At 42.9% G+C, this 22390-nt stretch overlaps 1 protein-coding gene across 1 annotated transcript in view; it reads left to right on the top strand.

Annotated features, from left to right (window-relative positions):
* Positions 1–14641: 14641 nt before the first annotated feature.
* The window catches only part of MICAL2 (microtubule associated monooxygenase, calponin and LIM domain containing 2), a 102765-nt gene continuing 95016 nt past the window's right edge, over positions 14642–22390 (top strand). The window contains exon 1 of the mRNA XM_079310109.1: positions 14642–14728. The gene's annotated coding sequence lies outside the window, so the exon portion shown is untranslated. The remainder of the gene's footprint in view (positions 14729–22390) is intronic.

The raw sequence follows: 22390 nt of genomic DNA, 5'->3' as shown, positions 1-22390 counted from the left end.
GGAGAATTAGATTAATTATCCAATATCAAACAAAGCAGTGACAAAAAAAATACTTCTCACCTGACACATCCATAATCTGCCCAATTTTTAAGAATATATTTTGTTTGGACACCTTTATGTATTCAGTTCCCTCTTCCTCCCCCCACTTAAACACACAAAACCTGTTTAAGAAATGAAACTTTTTTTCCCTTTAATTAAACTTCCAGCACTTTGCACAGAAGGTAAGAGGACAAATCCACAGGCAGAATTTTTCAGGAGCCAGGGGCAGGGTAGCCTAGCTCAGCTGAGGGCTGCAAACACTTGTTGCTCTGCTTTGAAATTAAAGAGCAGCTTCTCTCTTTCAGCTCTCTTGTTTCTAGCCTTATCTTGGTGGTTGTCACAGGTAAAAGCATCACATGCTGAGGTGTCCAGTTTGGAGGAGGATGGTTAAAAAAAAAAAAAAAAAAGAAAAAGAAATTTAGAAACCAGAGTGGTAAAACACTAAAATAGGCATTGGGTCAGGGCAGAGTGAAGAATATTTGTGTCAGAAGAAGGACTGCTATGGCCCAGTCCCTATCTTTTGCATGCTGATTAGGATCCTTTGAGGCTGATAGGAGTGAAGAGCTGTGGGTGAATTGAAGCTGATATCTAAGTCCTGAAATGCTGCATATTCAAGAGAGCCAGGCTCTCTCAGCAGCCACCCTGACTTTTCCCTTGCTTCTGCTGCATCCTTGACAGATATCACCAAAGCTGGAATTTGCTGAATGCTCCAGTTGTGACCCAGGTCCTGCACATGATAAAGTTATTTGCAAATGTTAAATCTTGGCAGGATTATGATCTAAAGGAGTATTAGAGTCTGACCCAGCTACTTCAGAGGGCTGCCCTAGATTTTGGTGATCAGTGCTTCAGAGCCATCCTAAGGGGATTAGGGTGAAGGCAAACTCTGCCTAAAAGCCCAGCCCAGTGTCTGAGACAGGCAGGGCACATTTGCAGGGCTCACCCTGCTGGGGCTGGCACCTCTGGTGGGGCACAGGAGCCTTCCCTCTGTGCCTCCATCCTCCAGATGCAGGGCAGTGGAAATATTTCCCCTGTGTGGCTGCACACAGATGTATTTGCCCACACAGTGTGTGAGGCTGTGCCTTGCAGGAGTGTCAGGGTGTGGGACAGGGACAGGGTGTGGGACAGGGACAGGGACAGGGAGGGAGCTTCTCCATTCTTCCCCCTGGCCTCACTGGTTCCCTGCACCAGGAGAAACTCCCCACTGCTCTCACAGAACTGGGGAAATGAGGGACAGATTCAGCTCTTTTCTCTATCACCTGCTGGCAGCAGGCACAGGGTGACCCACAGTGGGACAGGGATGCTCTGAATGCCCAAGAACCAGGCAAAAAAAAAAAAAACAACCCAAACCTCTTCTTCTCTTGGTGGTTTCTTTTTCTGTGTGTTGTAAATCTGCTATTGCACCAGAAAGGCTGCAGGCCCACAAAAGGAAAGCAACGTGCTGGACTGAAAGACTTTATCTACAGGAAAAAAAGAAAAAAAAAAAAGATATTTATTTTCCCCCATGCCATTTATTTCAGACCTACAAAAATGATGTTGCCTTGTCTGATGTGATGCTGGCCCTGTCATGATGTGCTATATGGTGTGCATGTGTATCCAAGCACTTTCACACCCATCACAAACACACATAGTTCTGCTAAGAACACTAGGAAAAAACCCCACCCTTTTATCACTTCTCCTTTGTGGTCAGGGTCTGTGATGTAACTGTGCAGCAAAAGGGCAGAAAACTTCGTGGCAGCCAGAATCCAAGTTCCCTTGCCAGATCTCAGTGTCCAGTTTAGGAATATTTCCTTTCTCATTGTGTTACATCATCAGGAACAAATGACATTAACTGGTGTAAAATAATAATTCTTGCATAATGCCTTTACCTTTCATCTTGGATTTCAAAGCACTTTACAATCATTAATCTTTACTTCTTAACCCACTAATCACACAAGTAAAGTCTTCCTCACAGAGAAGAAACATTTCTAAATACTTTTACATCCTGTTGAAGATGAGAGGAGAAGCCAAGTTTACCCAGACAGGAACTGTGGTTAAAACTCAGTGCATCTGCTGTCCCTGAGCATTTTTCTTCCTTTCAAACATATCCACAGATGCAGAGGACCAGATAAATATTGACATGTAGGTGGTTTTTGGTGCACATGTGAAACCTGATGCTGCTGGGTGTAATTTTAGGCAGTGCAGCTGACACAGCCCTGCTGCTGTGCAGGGCCATCCTCTGTCCTGTTTGCTTTCTGCACTAACTGGGTTTTTTCAGGGTGTATCAGCAGCTCTGCCATATCAGCCCAGCAGGGCTGGGAGCAAGGATCAGTCTCAGCCAGGTGAAGAATCCTCTCCCATGTGCATAACTCCTAACCCACTCCATTATTCTGTATAAAGTGTACAAACAGAATCCATCAACGGAGCAAGAGCACAGCTTAACTCACAGCAGTTTTCAGAATGTTAACTGCAGGTTACTGGAAGATTTAAATTCTTCATAAAACATAAAATTCTGCTTGACTTTTCAAGGTCCAACATTATTTGTCATGTTGAGTGTGCTGATTTTACCCTGGTTATCAGTGTCATACCATGTCAAAAACCATGTTTTTGTTCAAGGCTTAGTGTAAATGTGAGTTTCCTGTGTGAGAGCCAGGAGTGCCAGCCCTGTGAATGAAATTATTTCTTCTGATTGATAATTCTGCCAGAGAATTCCATAAAATCAGGTTTGATCCCTGCAGAGTTGCAGTGCATGGTGCAGTGCAGCCTGTCCCTCTCTGATCCAGCAAAGCCTTGGCCATCCTTGTGCTTGTTTCTCATGACCAAAAAATGCCTTTTTGATATTATTTATCTTTAGAAGGAATAGGGCTGAAAACCATCTGGCACTGAAGCCTTCTAAATATAACCACTCACTGAATTTACTGATTTTATTTCTTTTCTTTATATGGGATTATTTTTCAGCTACTGTACCCTTTTGGACTCAGGCTGTTGTGCTATTTTTTAATCTTCCTATTGAAGATTTCAAGTATTTCAAGCATTTGAACATTTTCTTTTCACCACTTGTAGGAGAGCCCTAGGCTTTGACCCTGTCACCACCCAAAATGTTTTGAAACTTGCCCACACCTTTATTTACTTCAGGCTGGATTACTGTGAGCCCTGGCAGGCTTCCTGCTCACACACTGCTGGCAGGAGGTTTTTACTACAGCCAACACAGTGAGAGCAGAAACATATATAAATATATAGAAAATGATTATTTTTTAAATTTTCAAGTCACTTTATTATAGATTCTTTGCATTGTGTGATGATATATGTCCCTCTTGTAATTCATTTTATACAAAAAACCCCATATTTTCAGCTTTGATGGTAGTCCAACTATTCAGGAATATAGCTGGGATGATTAAAGTAGCATTTGTACCAAATTGTAGGCTAAAATGGACTAAAACATATGATATACCAGTACTTAAACTGGGAAAAAGTATGGATCAGGATCTTTAGAGCAGTTACGTTTTGTCTGCCAAAATCAGGCAAAATTCGAGATGGTTTGCAAAAGGAAAATAAATAATTGATGGAAACATAAAGAGTGTCAGTTGACAAAGTTTTATGGGTGATGGAGCTTAACAAAGGAAATGTAATGTGTATTTGTGAGGGTGGCTTATAAACACACCTGTGTTGATTGAATATATGATTAAATTGTCCTGAGAACATTGGACATTCTGATTAAAAACAAACCAAAAAAACAAACCAAAAACCAAACAAACAAAAAAACAAAAAACAAAAACAACACCAACAAAAAACCCCAAAAAAACAAAAAACCAACCAAACAAACAAAAAAAAAACCAAACCAAAAAAGAGAGAGAGAGAAATGCAGTGTTAAATACCTGATTAAATGGCAGTAAAGGAAAGGTGACTGGGAACTGCATAACCAAGCAGAAGAAACATCCTAAATTTGGAAGTAGAAACTAGATATGTTCAAGCTACAAATAACCTACAGCAGCAGGAGTTTTTTTTATTCTGAGTCAAGCTAGATCTCGGTGCAATTTTCTTTGGTGTTCAGAAACTTTAATATTTCAGCCTTTTTAATAAGGCTAAAACACTTCTAAAAGGGGTACTATAATGTTATATACAGAAAGTACATAGTTAAAAATTAACAACCAGTGTTAGGAAATCAAATTAAATTAAGATAAAGTTCCTCAGATATTCATTTATGCATGTGTCTTCCTTTGAGGCCTATTTTCCTTCTGATTACCACTAATCTCTGCTATCAAGGGTGTATTCAACCTGTATTGACCTGGTAGAAGACATGGCTCCATTCCTGGTATTTGCTATTTCACATACACCTGAAACAATCTGCACAGAAGTTTATCAGGACTGGTAAAAGATAATTTTAAAAGAAAAAAAATTAAAAATAGAATAAAAATTTAAAAATAATTGTTTTAGTAGACTCCAGCACTCTGAGTGTTTTAATGCCCAGTTTCAGTGAAGAGCATGACCTAAGATGATCCATCCACTTTGCAGTGTGGGATGAGGGCTGGCTCTCACAGGACATAATTCAGAAATCATCCAGCCTGGCCTCTCCCTGCAGGTCAGGCTCCCCTGTGGAGTTTGTGCTTCTTTTGGAACCATTTCTGCCAGAATTGACAGATTCTTGCTTCTCCAGCATTTCCTAACCAAAGGCCAGCTGATCTGCTGCTCCTTGGGGAGCATTTCATTGTTCTGTCTGACAGGAAACATTTCTATCAGTTTGTAATTCGTTTACCTTCATTGTCCCGATGGAGTTGGAAGTTTTTTTGGGTTTCCCCGACCCAGGAAAGGTGCACAGTTACCTGTGGCCAGGCTGAAGTCACCCAGGTGTGTTTTGTGCATCCACTCCAAGCTCAGGGCAGGGGGAGAGTGCAAAGCAGAGACCAGGCTTACCCTGCACAGAGCAGAGTGAAGGATTTTTCAAGAACATGAGAAAAACAGGGGCCTTGGAAAGTAACACTGGTGCCCAGTGTTACTTTCTGTTCTGCACACTACTTATGTTGCTCCATCTAATCTAAAAAATGCAGTTGTATAATGACTTTTTGTTAAATAAAAGGTACACTGTTGAGCTGTTTAATTATCCTTTGGCTGACTTGCTTGTATTTCCAAATCCTTATTTCCTAAGAACTTTAAAGTAGATGGAGTTTTCCAAGGTCTCTCTTTATTTCACCTATGTTTACTTGGGGAGTTTTGTTTTAATCCAATTTCCTCCCTCTTTCCCTATTCCCTCCTTCTTTGCCTCTTTCTGTTGCAGAAAGCAGCACAGGCATTCAGACTCGGGCATTTGTCCAAATCTATTTTAAAACAAAAATCTAAATCCAAACTTCTTGCAGCTATAGGGAGAGGGTGTTCTTGCCCTGGGTCAGCAGCAGAATTTGTGATGACATTGCAGACCCATCTCTCTGCCCACTCCCAGTAAATATGTGCATTATAAGCTATAAAAAAAAATTATTTTTCAGAAGTCAAGGTCACCTGAGACACTACTCAGGTTCCAAAGGGTCAGGAATATTCTGGGGATTTTGTCCAAACAGATTAGGACAAGACTTGCAGGCGAGGCTCTCTTTCAGCTAAATGGCTGAATTATCAGAAATGTGGTGCTCTTACATCTGGACAAAAGGAAATATCCCTATTTTTCAGCTGTGGAGTGTGGAGGAATTTCTGTGGTTGTAGCTGTGATGAATCATGCAGATTGCAGTTATGCATCACTTCTTGTTTTCGGATGTAATCTCACCCTTAGTTTTTGATAATGCTCCTGCTCTTGAAAGGAGAATTGAGAATGCTTCTGCTCTCAATTCCAGTTCCACCTCCAAATTTTTTTGCAGATAAATGTGCTGGAGAAGGTTTATGGATGATTATCTGAATCATTTTTGTGCATAGAAAATGCAGCAACATCTCATTTTCTAGAGCTGCAAAATTAGCAGTGATTCAGTAATAAGCTGAAAATCACAATTTTAACCAGTTGTCTGTAATTCCAATGTATTTTCTTATCCGAGCTAGAAGTATCAAGCATTCCTTCATAATAATGCCCACCCCAGACCAAAGAAGAGCAGCAGGAGACTTGTCCATGTTACAATTTTTGGCCATTGTTTTTGAAATGTAATATTGTGGTAATTACAGAGATGGAAAGCATTTCACAGTGAATGAATGAACAAAATATTATCATTCTTGGGGAGCAAGTACATGAGTGCTCCCAATGACAAGGTGAGCAATTTCTAACATGTACCTTTAGAACCAAAAAAAAAAAAAAAAAAAAAAAGAATTGGTTTAATCAGTATTTTGACTCATCACTCAAATTTTGAGCATGCTCGTGATTTTCTGCCTGGATTTGAATCCCATGTTTGGGAAGTGACTGGACTGATGGGCTGAGTCATTTTCTGGTGTCTGAACAGGAAACATACTGCAAAAGGCTTAGGGGGTTATAAATAGAACATGTTCTGAGGGAAAATTGTTACTCAGGGAGCAGGGTTTGTTGATACACGACTGCAGAGACTTTGTCTGCTGTACACCACCAGCATTTCTAAGGAATTTTTATTTTTTTATTAAATTTAGATCTCTTAAATTACTTAACACTATTTCTTCACATCTTTATTTTATTTAGATGAATGTGTAGGGAGAGTAATCACTTTATAACTTCAAAATAAACTGCCTTAATAGTTGTCCTTTTTTTTTCCAGGGCCTGTGCTTTTGATTCCAAGAACATGTACTTCTTAAAACTTGTCAAACTGACAAAATCCCATTTCCTGCACTCTTCCTATGGGCTTTCTTCTGTGACACAGCCTGGAAATGCCACATGTCACATAACAGAGAGAGCAGAAATAGGACATGGGCTGGAGATTACTATGCTGGAATAACTTCTGCCATTGACTAGGGAGTCACAAGAGACCAGTTTTCCTCTAATTTCCCTATAATTATATATTTTATCTATATATTTATAGATATATCTATATAATATCTATAAAATAGCTATAATTTTCTAGAATTGTGATTTACCTTCATTCTTTTGAAAAGGTGGGATTCCCCCATTTCAGAATGCTGAATACAAGGAATAATAGGGCACTGGATGATTCCCCTGAAGCCAATGACTGTCCACAAACCCAAAACCAAAAGAAAGAGGCTCCTTTCACCCTTCTCCATCCAGCAGCAATCTCAGGGTGCCTATCTGCTCACACTGCAGTGTAATTTATTTACAAATCCATCATTGGAAAGAGCAGTTCTGTTTAAAAAGGAGCTATGCTGTTAACACAGGCAAAAAATACTGTGGACAAGTCATGGAAATAAAATGAAACTCCCATAATTTAGAGCTAACCCGAAGCCAGCAGGAGCCTTTCCACTGACTCCATCAAATTTTGGATATTTGTGCTGCTGGTAGAGCCCAGCCCAGCCCTGGGAGATGCTCTTGTTCTCAGCTGAGCCCCTTTGGCCAGAGCTGCTAGAGCAAAATGAAAATCTGGGGCAAAAAAAATACTGCAGGAACACTAAACTAGAAAAAGTTCTCATAAATAACAGGTCAATGGGAGCAGTGTCATGGGCTCTTGTGCCTCCAGGCAAGCACCTACACATTCATAAATAATGACATGCAGACATTAGCTTAGTTTAAGATGCTTGTTGGTGCTTTGTAGATGAATGTTTTAAGCAAAACAGAAGGCAAAACCTGGCCAGTTTCCAAAGGCTGGATGTGTTGTGAAATAAAAAATACAAAAATATAAACTTTCTCTCCTGAAGCACACAGTAAAATGCTCTTTAGCTTGCTGAAAAGCACTAGGAAAAATGTCCTGCTCTGTCACTGCCTGGAGTAAATGACAAGGGAAGTGCCATGAAGGAAAGCAGCCCTTCAGCTCAATTCATTAAAATGGGAGCCTGCTCAAGATGCAGAACTTCCTTTTTTTAATAAGGAAGTCTCATCTTGGAAGTTTCACAATAAACCATTCTCTCAAACAGTCTTGGACAGCGTTCATGTTGCACTGAAGTTCAACATGAATTATCCATGTACAACTAAACTTTTGTTTACCATCTGATAACAAATATTTGTCTCTGTGAGTGAAAGTAAAAGGCCAGTGATCTCCTGCTCACCAGGAAGTAAATAAACCATTTGAATGCTGTGGAGATATTTCAAACTGACTTTTTCTTTAATTCTGAAAATGCCTTTTAGTCTTTATCAGTGTGTTGGTGAATGGGTGACAGCAGAAAGACGTGCATCTTTTTTTTTTAATCAAAGAATACTTTTTTTTCTTTTTCTTTTCTTTTTTTTTTTTTTTTAAATGCTGGCACTGGCACAGGAAAGAGACTGGCAGATGGTGCAAGTCTGCAAAGGTCTCCCTGCAAGCCATGCTTGTTTGTGTGAAGTTGCTAACACGACGTGTTTAAACACTGAATGGAGAAGTTCATAAAAATATTTTGCAGGTTGTCAGGAACAATATTGCTCGTGCTGTGATGGGAGAGATGGTGTGAGCTCAGGACAGCCAGGGAAAGGAAGGGAAAGGGAAAAGGAAAGGGAAAATGAAAGGGGAAGGGAAGGGGAAGGGGAAGGGGAAGGGGAAGGGGAAGGGAAAGGGAAAGGGAAAGGGAAAGGGAAAGGGAAAGGGAAAGGGAAAGGGAAAGGGAAAGGGAAAGGGAAAGGGAAAGGGAAAGGGAAAGGGAAAGGGAAAGGGAAAGAGAAAGGAGCTCATGGCAGGAGATGTGGTCCTGCAGAGCCTAGGAGAGCAGCAGCTGCAGCATCCTCAGCATCCCCAACCCACAGCAGCCCCCCAGAACGTGGCAGAGGGATTTTGGCAGCCCCCATGTCTGTGCACATCCCCAGCATCCCTGGGAGCACAGATGTGATGGAAACCTCCCTTCCTTCCCCAGTGCTTCTGGAAAAATGACAGTGCTGGCAGGGGGCCAGCTGAACTGGGAAAACTGAAGCTGACTAAGCTCAAACAGTTTAATTATCCCACAAGGTTAAACAGGAAAATGGCTTTAGGCCCCGTTTAAGAAACCAGGGATGAAAGGGTGGTGGCAGGAATAAGCTGTGCTTTTTTTTCTTTCTTTCTTTTTTTTTCCCCCTGTGATCAGATAAGAAATAGAAATCTTCAGCACTGCTGTAGCTGGATATAAAATTAAAAGAGAAAAAAGCCCAGAGTTCTAGTGAGTAGTTAAAAAGCAATTAAACTTTGGAGAGAGTATTCCTGAGCTGCAGGTTGAGAACACTGCTGCACTTTTACCCAGCAAGAAGTGCAATCTTTTGAGGATAATTTTCCTAAGTTAAAGGTAGTGATTAGAGACCTATGGCTCTCAAGTTTGTAATATCAGCATTGGGGAAAGTCTCTTGTGTGTCTGTAGTGTGGGCAGCCTGGCAGTGCCAGGAACACCTTCACAACCATTCAGTTGTGTTGCTGTGCTGCCATTTGTTCTTACTTTTTTTTTCCTTTTTTTTAATTTTTTTTTTCCTTTTCTTCTTTTCTTTTGGCAGTTGAGCAAGTCCAGAAGAAAAGCTGGTTACTGGTTTAAACGAGCATAGCATTGACTCCAGTGAAATGTAGGAGGCTGGATGGATTTTCTCTCTTAACAATAAGAATAGTAGTGCAAAATACCAATATGCACATTTCACTGGGCATACCTCCTGGACCATGACAACCAATCAGTTTGGATCAAAGTTTACATATACAATTATTTGTAACATATTTAAATCACACTGAAAAGCAAACCCACAGGCAAAACAAACTTTTATCATTGTGTAGATGAAGTATGTTCAGCTATGATGAGTAAAACTTATGTGGAAGCTACAGGTCCTCAGTTACTCCCCTGCTATTGACAGGATCCTTTGACCATAAATGGCATTAAACGTGCATAACTCTTGTTTCTTAGCAACCTTATTTTTTAAACAAAGGGGGTTTGATTACATATAATTTATGAACTTTATGCTGTCAAGGCAGATAATAATGTATAACAGACAAAGCTCATGCCCAGCAGCTGCTGGTTGTTTTCTATTATCTCCATAGAGCAACTCAGAAACGTTTGTGTTAGGTCAATTTTTTAAAAGACCGTATCTTCTTCACCCATGTGTACAGAGTCACAGTAATTAAAATTAAAAAAAATTTCAGCAGCACAGACCAACTACAAGGATTCAACTCGAAAAGAAAAATCTGTGAGATCAGGAGGATGGCACTGAGAAGTGTTGAGGTTTCAACCTTGAGTTAGGCAAGTATGTTTGAGTGTTCAGCTGTGTGAGAAATGGTGATTTCCCTAAAATATCTCTGCATTCAGACTCATCACGATGGTCCTCCCTGCTTCAAACCCTCTGTCATGCTCCCATTAATGACACTCAGGGAAGTCTTTGTTCAGTAACACCCACAAAACACAAATAACATTTAATTAAATAAAATCTCTGCTAAGATTTAATATGCTAAGATCAAAGCATGTGGAAAGTGATCTTTGTCTCTGACAGGAGGTTTCCCACAGACAAGAAATAATCTACGTTCTTGCTGACAACACAGAGAGAAAAGTTAATTTGTATTAAGAATGTGTTTACAGAATGTTCCCCTTACTCACAGTTTTGAGGAACTGCTTCCACACAGGTGTGTGAGTTGTTTCTATTGTTTGTGTGTTTGGGTTTTTTTTTTCCTTTTCTCACAGAATTTCCCCAACAGAGCACTGTGTTTTTCTCCTGATACCATCAGAACCCTCTCTGCCTGTTTTGCAATGTGACAATCCCTCAAGCAGTTTCTGGCTCGTGCAGATGTTTTAGCACCCCAGCAAAGCAGAATCTATTTCCCAGCTGCACACAGCCTGGAATCACTTGGCTTGGAAGAGTGTGCATGAACTGAAATTCCTTTATCACTTTATCACATTGAGGTCTCATTTTTCTCTGCAAAGCCCTAATCTGAAGTGTGGCCAGTTTTCAGGGAAGGTGCTAGCAGGGCAGTGCAGGAAGGAAATCTTATCAGCTTTGCTGAGCTTGGTGGGTGAGTTGTACAGAGAGTGTTTGTCAGCACAATCCACAGCACTGGCTGGGGAAACAAGCCCTGAGCCCAAGCCCATTGAATCCATGCAAAACAACATTTAATTACTCCATCCTTTTCTCTCTGAAGTCAGTGAGATGCTGGCATTTATTTCAACAGAAGCAGCTCCACGGCTTTGATATCTGTCATGTATTTCTCAGAGTACTGACTTCTGCAAATCAAAGCAGAATCAAAAGCTTCTTGTTTAATTCTTCTGAGCACACAAACCATCAGAAATGAAAATAGAAAATATCTGTGGAATAAACTCTGATGACTTAACATTGATAAAATGAAGGCTTTTAGTTGTATTCCTAAGGGTATGAATAAAAACATATCTTTATGAAAGACCAAATCTTTTAACAGCTGACTAAAAAACTAGCTAAAAGAAGGAAAAAGATGCAACTCTTTGTAATAATGGTTTATTCCACCCTTCATAATGTCCACCTTATTTGATTATCTGTCATATCTTCTCAAAATTCAAAGACACCTTACAAGATGGTTTGTGCCCCATGAGAGGTTTAAAACTTCTTAGGGTTGTGACTGCTGCTTTACAGAACTGAAAACATATTTCCAGGATATGTAATGACAACATCACCTGAGCTGACATTATCCCCTAATGGAGTAAAATGACACTGAGATGTGACTCCATTAGAGGAATAAATATGGGACCATAATTCCATGCTTTACTGAAATTAAAGTTATCCAAGAGATTCTGAGATTAGTTTATTCTGCCTCCAAAGAAGGAATTTTTTTGATTCGTGAGCTGAAGATTTTGAAGAGGTGAGTGCTGGCTAGCTGATCTCTCCATTAAATTGCATTTAGCAAAGTGTCTTAGGAAATGAACCAATGCTGAATGATACCAGGAGTAAGAGACCATCCTGTGCCCATATTCAGTGTATTATTAGAAATTTCACATCACTAAAATCCTCTTTAGCCTCAGGGAGATTTAGCCAGCAAAGACATGTGCCCCAAAGAGTGAAATTTCCTAGATTTGTGTCAGTAATATGCATCAGGAGTGTGTGAGAAAGTGCTCATGTGAGGAAGGCAGCATGATGAAGGACCCATCCCCAAACTTCCCTAGCAAATGAACTCCCGTGGGAAAAAGGTGGAAAATTAGCTGGGTATGCTTCACAGGTACTCCTGTCTGCTTTTTCTAATGAATCAAAGTGGTTTGAACTCTGCCTCAACAGAACCTGTGTAAATCTGTTCATGTGCTTGGAAACTGGAACAGAAATGTTGTTTAGAAGGTGGCTCCCACTGGAACAGTTCCTTTATATGCTAAGGGTATTATCTGATACATCCAGGATTGGGTAGGAAGGGTTATTTCCTGCACATGTGGTAGGAAAATCCAGCTATTCCAGGCCCCAGGAAAATTACATGCTCCCACGTAAAGAATCCAGCTTCCTTTCCTTAGATCTGTTTTCTTTTCCTCACTCTACAAAGCAAAATCCCTCTAAAAGAACCACCCTAATGGCTTTTTATGTTGATATAAACCAAAAAGCATTGATGAAGGAAGAGAACATGAAAATTTGTATTTAGTTACTGAGTCTCACCAGAGTATGATGAGCAACTTCAAACACCCACAGTGAATGTCACAATGTCACAAAAAACCACAGCAGAATGTCAAGGTTTCATCCTCAAATGAGGGCTTCATCCTCATAACCCCCATAAGGGAAAGAAATCCTTGCCCTATAGATCACAAACTGATACATGATGAATTCTCCAAGTCATAAAGAAAATGAAGGAATGAGGAGGGAGCCCAGCATGGTGTCCTGAGAGCCAGCCCACAACCAGGCCATCCCTCCTGTATGAAAAATTCAGTTAACTTTGAAGACACCCACAGTTCATCAAAAAGGATGAGACAAGTTGTTTGAATACCACAAGAAGGGCTCTCATTGTGCTGGATATGCAGATAGGAAGGCATTTGCAAGAATTTGAATAGATAGGCTTGCACATGTCAGGAGAGGCAGTGCTGCACATCACCAGCCTCAGAGAGGGACCCAGGTCCTGCAGCAGAGTTAGCAGGCACAGCTTTACACCAGATGGATTGGTTTTTGTAAGGACCATTCTTCTTCCCTTTTCCTCTCCTTTCAATGGAGGAGAACAGGCTAGGACTGAACAAAGAAAAAATAAATTACAAAGCAGCCACACTGTTAAGAAAAGGGTTAGGAATTTGGTCTCAGGGGAAGGGGAGGCTGTGCAGCACCCGTGGAAATTGGTATTTCTCTCTCTACCTGTGGGTCCCACACCTCAAAGAATGGAGGGTGGGCTAGGATATCCCAGAGAGCTCCATGTAATGCCTGATTAATGCCAATTCATCTAATCTTTAATTGATGTGTGCTCATCTTAGCCCAGAGTGACTAGACTGTATCTATTAAGAGAGAGGTAGGTGTGACTGTGAATAATGAATTTCTTCATTCTGGTTAAGTAACATCTAATGAAACGTAATTTTTAAAGGTGGTTGTGATAACAGCTTAGTGTGAATGATACTGTCATCCTCCAGCCACTTTCAAAGATCAAACAGTTAAGGACAATGAGTAAATAATTGTAGTTAGTAAATTGCAACCTTTCTGTTGGTCTTCATGCAGCCCCCGATGATGCAGAAAAGTTTTGGAAGAACTTGGCAGGAAAGGGTTATTTTTAATGGACTTATTAACGTTTTCTGTGTGGCATGGAGGGAAGAGGACAGTTGTGAAGGTGAACATGTGGGAGACCAGTGCTGTAAGCATCTTTCCTAACCAAAAAGGAACATTTATCCTGAAGAAAGGAGTTTTGGAGTATTTTCCAGTAGGGGCTAAATTATTTCAGACTTCGTATTTTCTGGGTTCTCTGGCTCTCAGCGGTGGACGGAAACTAGCAAGAGTTTGCAAAAAATCATACAAATATGATTTCTTTCATAAACATATTCTCCTTTGCTAACTACAGATAATTTTTTTTCTCCTGGAAGTTTGCCAAGAGGATTTTCTGATTCCTTTTTCTTGCCTTCCCCAAGGCTACTAAAGATGATAGTCTTTTAGATAACAGGGAAATGGTATGCACCATTATTTCTATATTCTTGCTTTTATCACTTTGAGGAAAGAGTACAGTTAATCTCCTGAAGTTAAATCAGCAGACAAACATAGCGCAATTCAAAGTTAATCATTGAGTACAACTCGGGTTCAGCCAAGCACGATGCGAAAAACTAGAAGACAAATTTCAACCCAAACGAGAGGTACTTTCTACAACAAAACTCTTGCCTTTAGATCAACAAATCACTTTAGAGAGTCGGCTGCAGCACTCGCGTCACTAGATAGGATGTGACAGGCGGGGTGTCACAGCGCCAGCGCTGTTAGCTGACCTTGAACCTTCTCCCCAGCGGTTCTCTCTTTGCCTGCGGACCGAAACCTCCCCGGCCCTGCCGAATAGGTGCCACCATTCGCGCCTCCTCACACACAGAGCCTCAGCGGCCGGGAGGAGCCCCCGCGCTCCCCAACCCGCGGCGCTTCCGAGCCGCTCGGGGCCCCCGACTCCTCAAAACGACCCGCAAGGGCGGCGGGGACACAGCCCCGGGGAGACGGCGGGGAACGCGCACCTTGCGCGGGGCTGGGCCGGGCCGGGATGGGGCGGGCGGGCCGCGGGCCCCGCCCCGAGCCAGGGCAGCCGCGCCGAGCAGCGCCGGCAGCATGAGGAGCGGCGCCGCCGCAGCCGCCGGGTCCGCGGGACAGCCGGAGCCGGAGCAGGTGCGGCGGGGAGGGAGCGGAGCGGGAGCGGAGCTGGAGCGGGCAGAGAGGGAGGGAGGGAGGGAAGGGAGCGCCCCGAGCCGGGCTCTGCTCCGCGGGCGGCGGCGCTCGTGGCTGGCCGGGCTATGGCGAGCCGTGCCAAGACTGGCCATGCCGAGCCGGGTTGGGCAGTGCCGTGCCGGGCTGTGCCGAGCCCCACTGGCAGTGCCGGGCTGTGCCGGGCTGTGCCGTGCCGTGCCGGGCTGTGCCGTACTGGGCTGTACCGAGCCGGGCTGTGCCGTGCCCCACTGGCAGTGCCGTACTGGGCTGTACCGAGCCGGGCTGTGCCGAGCCCTACTGGCAGTGCCGTACTGGGCTGTACCGAGCCGGGCTGTGCCGAGCCCTACTGGCAGTGCCGTACTGGGCTGTACCGAGCCGGGCTGTGCCGAGCCCTACTGGCAGTGCCGTACTGGGCTGTGCCGAGCCGGGCTGTGCCGAGCCCCACTGGCAGTGCCGTACTGGGCTGTACCGAGCCGGGCTGTGCCGTGCCGGGCCGGGCTGTGCCGTGCCGGGCTGTGCCGTGCCGTGCCGTGCCGAGCCCCACCGGCGGGTCCGGTCCCGGTCCCGGGCGGTGCCGGGCTGGCTCGGACGGCCGCGCAGGAAAAGTCAAACCAATCTTTTCGCTCGGTGAGCACCCTGCGATTAAGGCTCTCCGAACGTGTTACAACACTGCAGCGGGCTATTAGTTTGGACGCGTCCTAATGAGTGTGTTAATGAGCGTAACATCCTTCTCTACTCACCTTTTGGGCTAATTGGGGAGGGCACCTGCTGAGTTTCTCCTTGCGCTTTGAAGTGTTTGTTAACCTGCGATAGCGATTGTCTTGTCGCGCTCGCTCCGTTTTTCATGTGTAAATTCGGCATGTGACTCGAATTCAGACAGCTGCCTCCTGGACTGGTGGCCGTAGATTTATTTGCCTGTAAGGTCGAGACAATATCAAAACTTTTACGTTCTCTCTCAAGCTTATTGAAAAAGATCTGGAGGTGTCTGTCGGCTTTAAAAACTTTTTAAAACTTTTTCTCTATTTGCAGTAAGGTGGAGCAGCGCAGTTCTGCTGCCAGTCCCAGCCGGGGTGTAGCTGCCCCCTCTCTGACTCTACTTTTGGTTTTGAGGAAGTTCTTAATCTCTCTGTGACTCACTGTCCTAATCTTTGAAATGGCTTAATAAGACTTGTCACGCTTGCCTCCCAGGGACATTAACATCTAATTGATGCTCACGAAGTGCCTTGATCTGGGAGAAAGAGGGCATCTTGCTTCCCTCATTTCGCCACTTTGTTTTGGGTGCTAATTACATTACATGGGTTGAAAACAGATTATCTGACAAGAGAGCTGGAATTCACGTCTGTTATCCTTGACACAGGCACTCTAAGGGAGTGTGTGCCCACTTATGCTTAGTTTGAGGTGTCTGGGTGTTTCTCTAAAAACTGAGTGCTTTGTCTTTTCTGGAGGGTGCATCTGAGAAATTACCCTGAAGCAGCAATAGACTTTTGCTCCCGACACTAGAGATGTCACACAGTTTTTCTCTGTGCATGACGAGGTCAGTAAAGGTTTTAAGAATTAAAACTGCGTTGACTCAACTCTCAGCATGTCCCTAATCTTGAATCTTACGTCAGTCTCAGTTTTTGTCACGTTTCACTTCTTTAGAGATAGAGAAAACATACAAATTTGCAGTTCTCTGCTTGAAAATAAAAGCTTTAGAATATAAAATGCATCTTTTTAACCGTTTTACTTGCTGCTCCATGGAGCAATTAGCCACTTTACTCCCCTGATTTGAATTTTGCCCCCTCCTCCTTATAGCTGCTGGCTGCCCCTAGGCAGAGAGCAGAGCTGCAGTGGCAATAGTGGCTGGGACATTGTTGTCACACCTTTTAAAACGCTGGTTGATGTTTGTTAGTGTCCTCTTCATGGTACTAGGCAAAAATATTGCAGATGTGTCTTAGAGTGTGTGGTGGAGAAGTGAAGTTCTGAAGGGAGACCAGAGCATGCTTCATTCCACTTCCTCTTGCCATGTGGTGTGCAGCAAGTGATGTGACTTTTCCTGCCCTGTCTGTAAAATTAGGTGAACTCTTAAGAAATTGTCATAAAGAAAACTATACAGAAATGGGAAGTTGTGTCTGTTTCACTCTGAATTTCCTCTTTGTTTGTTTTTAGTGGATTGCCTCAATGTTGCTCTGAAGTTGCCTAGCATTACCAGATCCCTGACATCAGGGTGGTGCTGTTTGTGGGGAGATGACATTTCCTTCAGTTTCCCCTGGAATCTAGATGTACGATCTGAAGAGGTTTGGTTTTTACTGAGGTATGCTGAAGCAGGGTTTTCTAGTCGATATCCCGTTCCTCGTGGAGGCTGAGAGAGCCTGTGTTTTGGCTGGAGATGTTCTTGAAGTGTAAGAAACCATAAAACAGGAGAGGTGACTGCTCTCCAGTTTCTCCATGAGTGTGCTTCAAGTCTTTCACCTCTTTTAGCACATATCTGCTCCAGCTGTCTGGCTGCTCTGGCATTTTATAACTGGTATCTTGAAAACTCCAGGGAAGACTTTGACGTGGTATGTATTTCCCATTGGGACTGTGACATTTGCTGTGAGTAACCTGTATCTGTTCCTTCTCCTCACTCTGATTCCCCTGGTGTCAGCAGAAAAGCTCTCTTTCCTAGGGGAAGAGGTTTTGCTTCTTAAGGCCATGGTGTGTTTTGATTACCTTAAAATGAAGACAATTTCAGGTGTCTGAAGATGACGTCTGCTTCCCAATGGTCCTTTTGTTTTCTCAGCTTGCTCATGTGTTGGACCTGGAGCCAAGGAGCTACAGAAAGGCTGAGTCTTGCTTTCTGTGTCTGTGCTGGCAGCCTCTGTAATAGATGTGTACCTGTATTGCAGGAATTTGGTGCTGCACCTTTCCTGTTCAAGCTCTTTCTGTGTGAGGAGCCCCTGCCCTGTGTCTGGCAGCTCAGCTGTGCAGGGAGGGCACTGCTTGCTTCTTATCACTGGCACCACTTTTAGAGGTGTTTGTGCAGCAAACTGGCTCTTCCAGAAGTGATCTTAGTAGTTCAGGGTATGTTAGACTGATTCTGGAAAATATAGGTATTCTAAATTAAGGTTATTAAGCATCCACTGATTCAGTGACTGTGCAGATACTGTGCAGTTAATATTGTGTTGTGACACATTCTGGAAATTGCTGTGTTTATTTTTGACCTGGAGAAGATGACTAACTCTTTCATGCATGCAGTTACATTTACAAGCAAGTAAAAAGTTACCCAAAATTATCTTTAGACTCCAAGTTCCATGAAAGGAAAAAAAAAATTCGGACTTGTCCCTAAATCTGAGCTGTGTGTGCTATCAAGCCCTCTTTCTGCTGTGGCTTGATAACCCTGTGTTCAGTGGGGGTTATGTTTTCAGGGGTTTTCTTATCTCCTCCACATTTTTGTGGGCAGTTTACTGTGTGGGGAGAGGAACAAGAGCAGCCCATTCTGTGTTGGGAAGAGTAGGTGGTACCACAAAACAAATTAGAATACGCTACTGCCATAGCTTATGTTTAGTTAAATTCTGATTGTTCTTATTTCAGTGTCCCAGCACCACTGGTGTAATTAGGAGGACATTTGGCTTTGTTTCTTCTTGCTTTTAGCCCCTTAGAGCTGTGATGGCAAAACCTGGTGAGGCAGGTGGTGTATGGAATTTTGTGATGGAAACAGGGGACTGGATTTAAACTTTTGTTCTTGGCTCTGGCATCTCCTCAGCCGTGCTCTGGAGAAATAAGGGCAGCAGTTTCTCCAATTGCTGCATTCAGCCAAGGGGACATTACCAATTCAGATTTTGAAATGACTGAGCCTGGCATTATGTGTTGTGGAGTTTTGGCTTCCTCAAAAGCAGTTTCTTTAGTCCACATAAATCCTTCTCAGACCTTTTAAGCTGGCAGCTTATTGCCTGTTTAGACTGCAGTAATGCCCAAAGGGGTGCTGCAGTTCATCCTTCTCTATTGCTGCCATCACTGAGCATCTAAACAGAATTCCCAAAGCCATGCAAAGTCTTTGTTGGGAATAAGCAGGGATGCTTTGCAATCAGCTTTAAATAGTGTGGTAGTAATTCAACAGACCTTAGCCACCCTTCCAGTACCAAAAGGAGCTACAAGAGGGCTGGAAAGGGACCTTTTGCAAGGGCAGGTAGTGATAGGACAAGGGGTAATGGCTTTAAACTGAAAGAGGGCAGGATTAGATTAGCTATCAGGAAGAATTCTTTGCTCTGGGGGTGGTGAGACACCAGAACCGTGATATTTTTATTATATAGTGGTACATTTAGGAGACTAAGGACATTAAATGAATACCTGATTCTGATAACATTTTGCCATTTTCTTACCTGAATAGGCGACTCCCGTAGCTAACTGGAAGGCTTTTAAATGTTCTAAGATTTTTTTTTTCCTAGCCTATGGTGTGCAAAAAAAAAAAAAAAAAAAAAAAAAAAGGAGCAGTTTTGTAAACAGCAAAGCAGAAGGTGGAGCAGAAGACAAAATTTCCCCTCTGAGAAGCCTCGTGTTTGGCAGATAGTGGAATTCTCTTGTGTGTGTGATAGGATAAGAGTGTATTGCAAAGAGCATAATCTGTGTTATTGGCTGAGGTGAGCCCCATCTGTTAGTGGTGTCAGGGGCATGCAATACCCTTGCCCTCTAAACTCCTGCACGCAGGGAGCAGCACAGAAGGATTTACAGAAACAAATGCAGGCTGTTGCTAAAAGCAAAGGGAGGAATTCAGAACGGAATGCAATGTTCTCTGCTGACACTCTTTCTAGCTGAGGAAAGCCTCTGGTTAAAAAAAGAACTTTACAAGATACTGGGTGCTTTTTGGTTTCTGCTTATTCATAGTTTGACCTTCTTTCAGACAGGTTCACCTGTTGTATGTGCTTGTTATCAGGCCGCTTCTTATTGATTGTCTTTATGGCCCCTTGTGCTGATCTGGGGAATTATGTAAAGCAGCAATCTGAGCTGATCAGAAGGAAAAACAGGGCTTGTGTTGGGCTTGACTTGGTGGTGGTAGATGCAGTCAGTGCTAATGACCCCCGTGTCACCATTCACCCCAGCTGTGGGTCGGACACAGGATCTGCCCCTGCACTTCAATTACCTCTGCCTTTCTCCTCCCAGAGGCAGCAATGGGCATCCTGACACAAGAGCTTACTTCTGCAGGTCTCATTTCCATCCTAGCTGAACTCAGAGACCTCCTGATGGAATGTGATATTTGGGCTTGGATAATTTATGTGAGCGAGTTCTCGTTCAGATCTGATCTCCTGGCCTGCTGCTTGGTATTTGATTTTCCCCTTTCACTGAGTGCTACAAATTCTTTTGGTTGCCACCTATGCAGCCAACTGTTTCTGTCAGTTCAGAAAATCGTTTCAGTAATTTCATGGCTGTAGGGACAGAAGAATATGGAAGTCTGGAGCCATTTTTAAAATTTCAGACTATGAATGTGGAGTGTAGGTTCCTCCCATTTCTATCTGTGGATTTTTAAAAATAACAACTGACACCTCTGTGTACATTATTTGTGTTCAGGACATTAATGTGCTTGAATGAATGTCAGGAACATGCACATGGTTAAGGCTTGGGCGCAAGCTCCATAAATATGAACTATTGGTAAATTCAAAAACTGAGTTTGCTGGACTTACTCTCTGAAACTCTGCCATGGCACCAAGTCAACATTAGGTCTCCCAAAAATGCCTCAGCCACATCTCATTTGTAGCTGGGATGCTTAGATAAGTAAAAGTTTTGTGGATTCTGACCCGGAACTTGTTTGTGGGGCAACTTGGCTTGTTTGAAATCACAAGCCAATAGAACTACAAACACTGGCTTCTGCAAAACAGCTGTGTAATTATCTATCTCTCTTAGTTCAATAATTTCCTAGGTAAATCCAGGAATGACACCACACAGTATAGCAGATTTACATTTGCACACAAGATTTAATTTAGAGGTACATATTAATGCAGATATATCACAGGGTTTTTTTTTGCTTTAATGGTTGTAGTGAATGAAGAAGGTGAACCTCTAATTTTCAATTGTATTTGCTCTACTGAATTAGTCAAGGATGGCAAGATTTGCCTTGCCACTTTGCCCAATCATTTGTTATCCAGCCAGAAGGCCAACCCACACGCAATATTTATTGAAAATGTGGGCAAGAGAGTTACTGGGACTTCTACAAAGTCAGCTTAACTCATGGCTTTGCCCAACTTCCTGCTGGGTTTCAAGAGGCATTGCAAGGTTGTGAGCAGTGCTTTCTGATGAGTCATGGAAGCCATTAGTACATTGTTTTAATGACTGTTTCTCTAATGAAAAAAAAAATACACCTTTGTCCTAATAGAGGATCACCTCATATTTTGAATCCCAATTTTCTACATTTCTTTTGGGTTTTGTCTGTTGTATATTTAGCTGGGATGTTTTGCCAGTCACAGGGCTGAAATAGTGTTTCTTTTAATTTGGGAGAAGGAGGTGAAGTCAAACAGTGTTTTCTTCCTTTTGGCTGATGATTCTGTTATGATTATAATGATGATTCTGATTTCTTTGGGAAGACTATCCAGAAGAATGAAAGCTTTTCTCTATTCTGTGTTTTCTCTATTTCTCTATTCTTTCTATTCAGTGAGAGGCCTGGGGAATTTAAAACGAAAAGTAGATTATTATTTTGGACCTCATCACTAGAAACTAGCATTGGCAACATAAATATTACCTCTCACAATTAGAATGAAGCAAAAAAAGGTAACATTTACATTAATTATTGGATTATTTAATTACCAAACAGATGTGTGTTCACATGGAGAGTCTCCATGTATTTCCTGTATTCTGGTGGGTGGGAGGGGGAGGTAAGGAGGAGTTTTCTTCATTCCAGGTGGGTGCTGAGTCATGAGCTGTGCTGATGCAGTTTCGCCTGGCACACCCTGCCAGGTGCTCTCAGCAGAGCCATCCTGTCCCTGCTGCAATGGCAGATGACTGGGTTTGTTTTACAGCACTGACACTCTAATGATAACCTTGCCAGTGCTCAGGAGAGGTGGAGACAGCTGAGCTTTCTGCCTGTATAGCATGTTTTAAAATTTCACTCAAGATACTGTGATTTGAAGGTTTTGGTCAGTGTCGCTGTTGTGAACTTCTGTCACCAAGTGTCAGAGTGGCAGCCAGACTTGGGCCCAAGGTTCTTCTTTCTTCCACCAAAACTGTGTTTTATTGCTCATTCAGTTTCTTTGTCTTTACCTTTTCATTTTCTCCTCTAAGCCTATATTGTAGATTATATTCTTATCACTTTTGATTAAACTTCCAGCAATAAAATTGTCAGCTTTGAGCTGTGAGGTGTGTGTGCAGCCTCACAGGGATGAGAAAAATAGGGCACAGGTGAGAAAGGAAAGAAAGCCACCTGGTAATTGTGTAGGTAGCTGTTGCTGAAATCTGGGGTTTCCGTCTGGGAGTGCTGGGATGTTGTATTTACTGCATTTAGCCCCAGAAGTGCCTGTGCCTGTGCAGTCACACAGTCTGTCAGAGCTGGGTGCTCTCTGCCCTTGTGCCCAGGCTGTTTCCTCTCCCTCTCCAGCACTTTGCACACCCAGGGTGGTGAAGCCCCAAGAGCAGTGGCAGTGCTGGACTCCTTGCTGTGATCCTTGCCCCTGCCTGCTG

Source organism: Erithacus rubecula (assembly GCF_903797595.1).
Source record: "Erithacus rubecula genome assembly, chromosome: 6".
Taxonomy (NCBI): domain Eukaryota; kingdom Metazoa; phylum Chordata; class Aves; order Passeriformes; family Muscicapidae; genus Erithacus; species Erithacus rubecula.
Note: the sequence above shows the minus strand (reverse complement) of the source record. Positions and strands in the feature narration are given on the sequence as shown.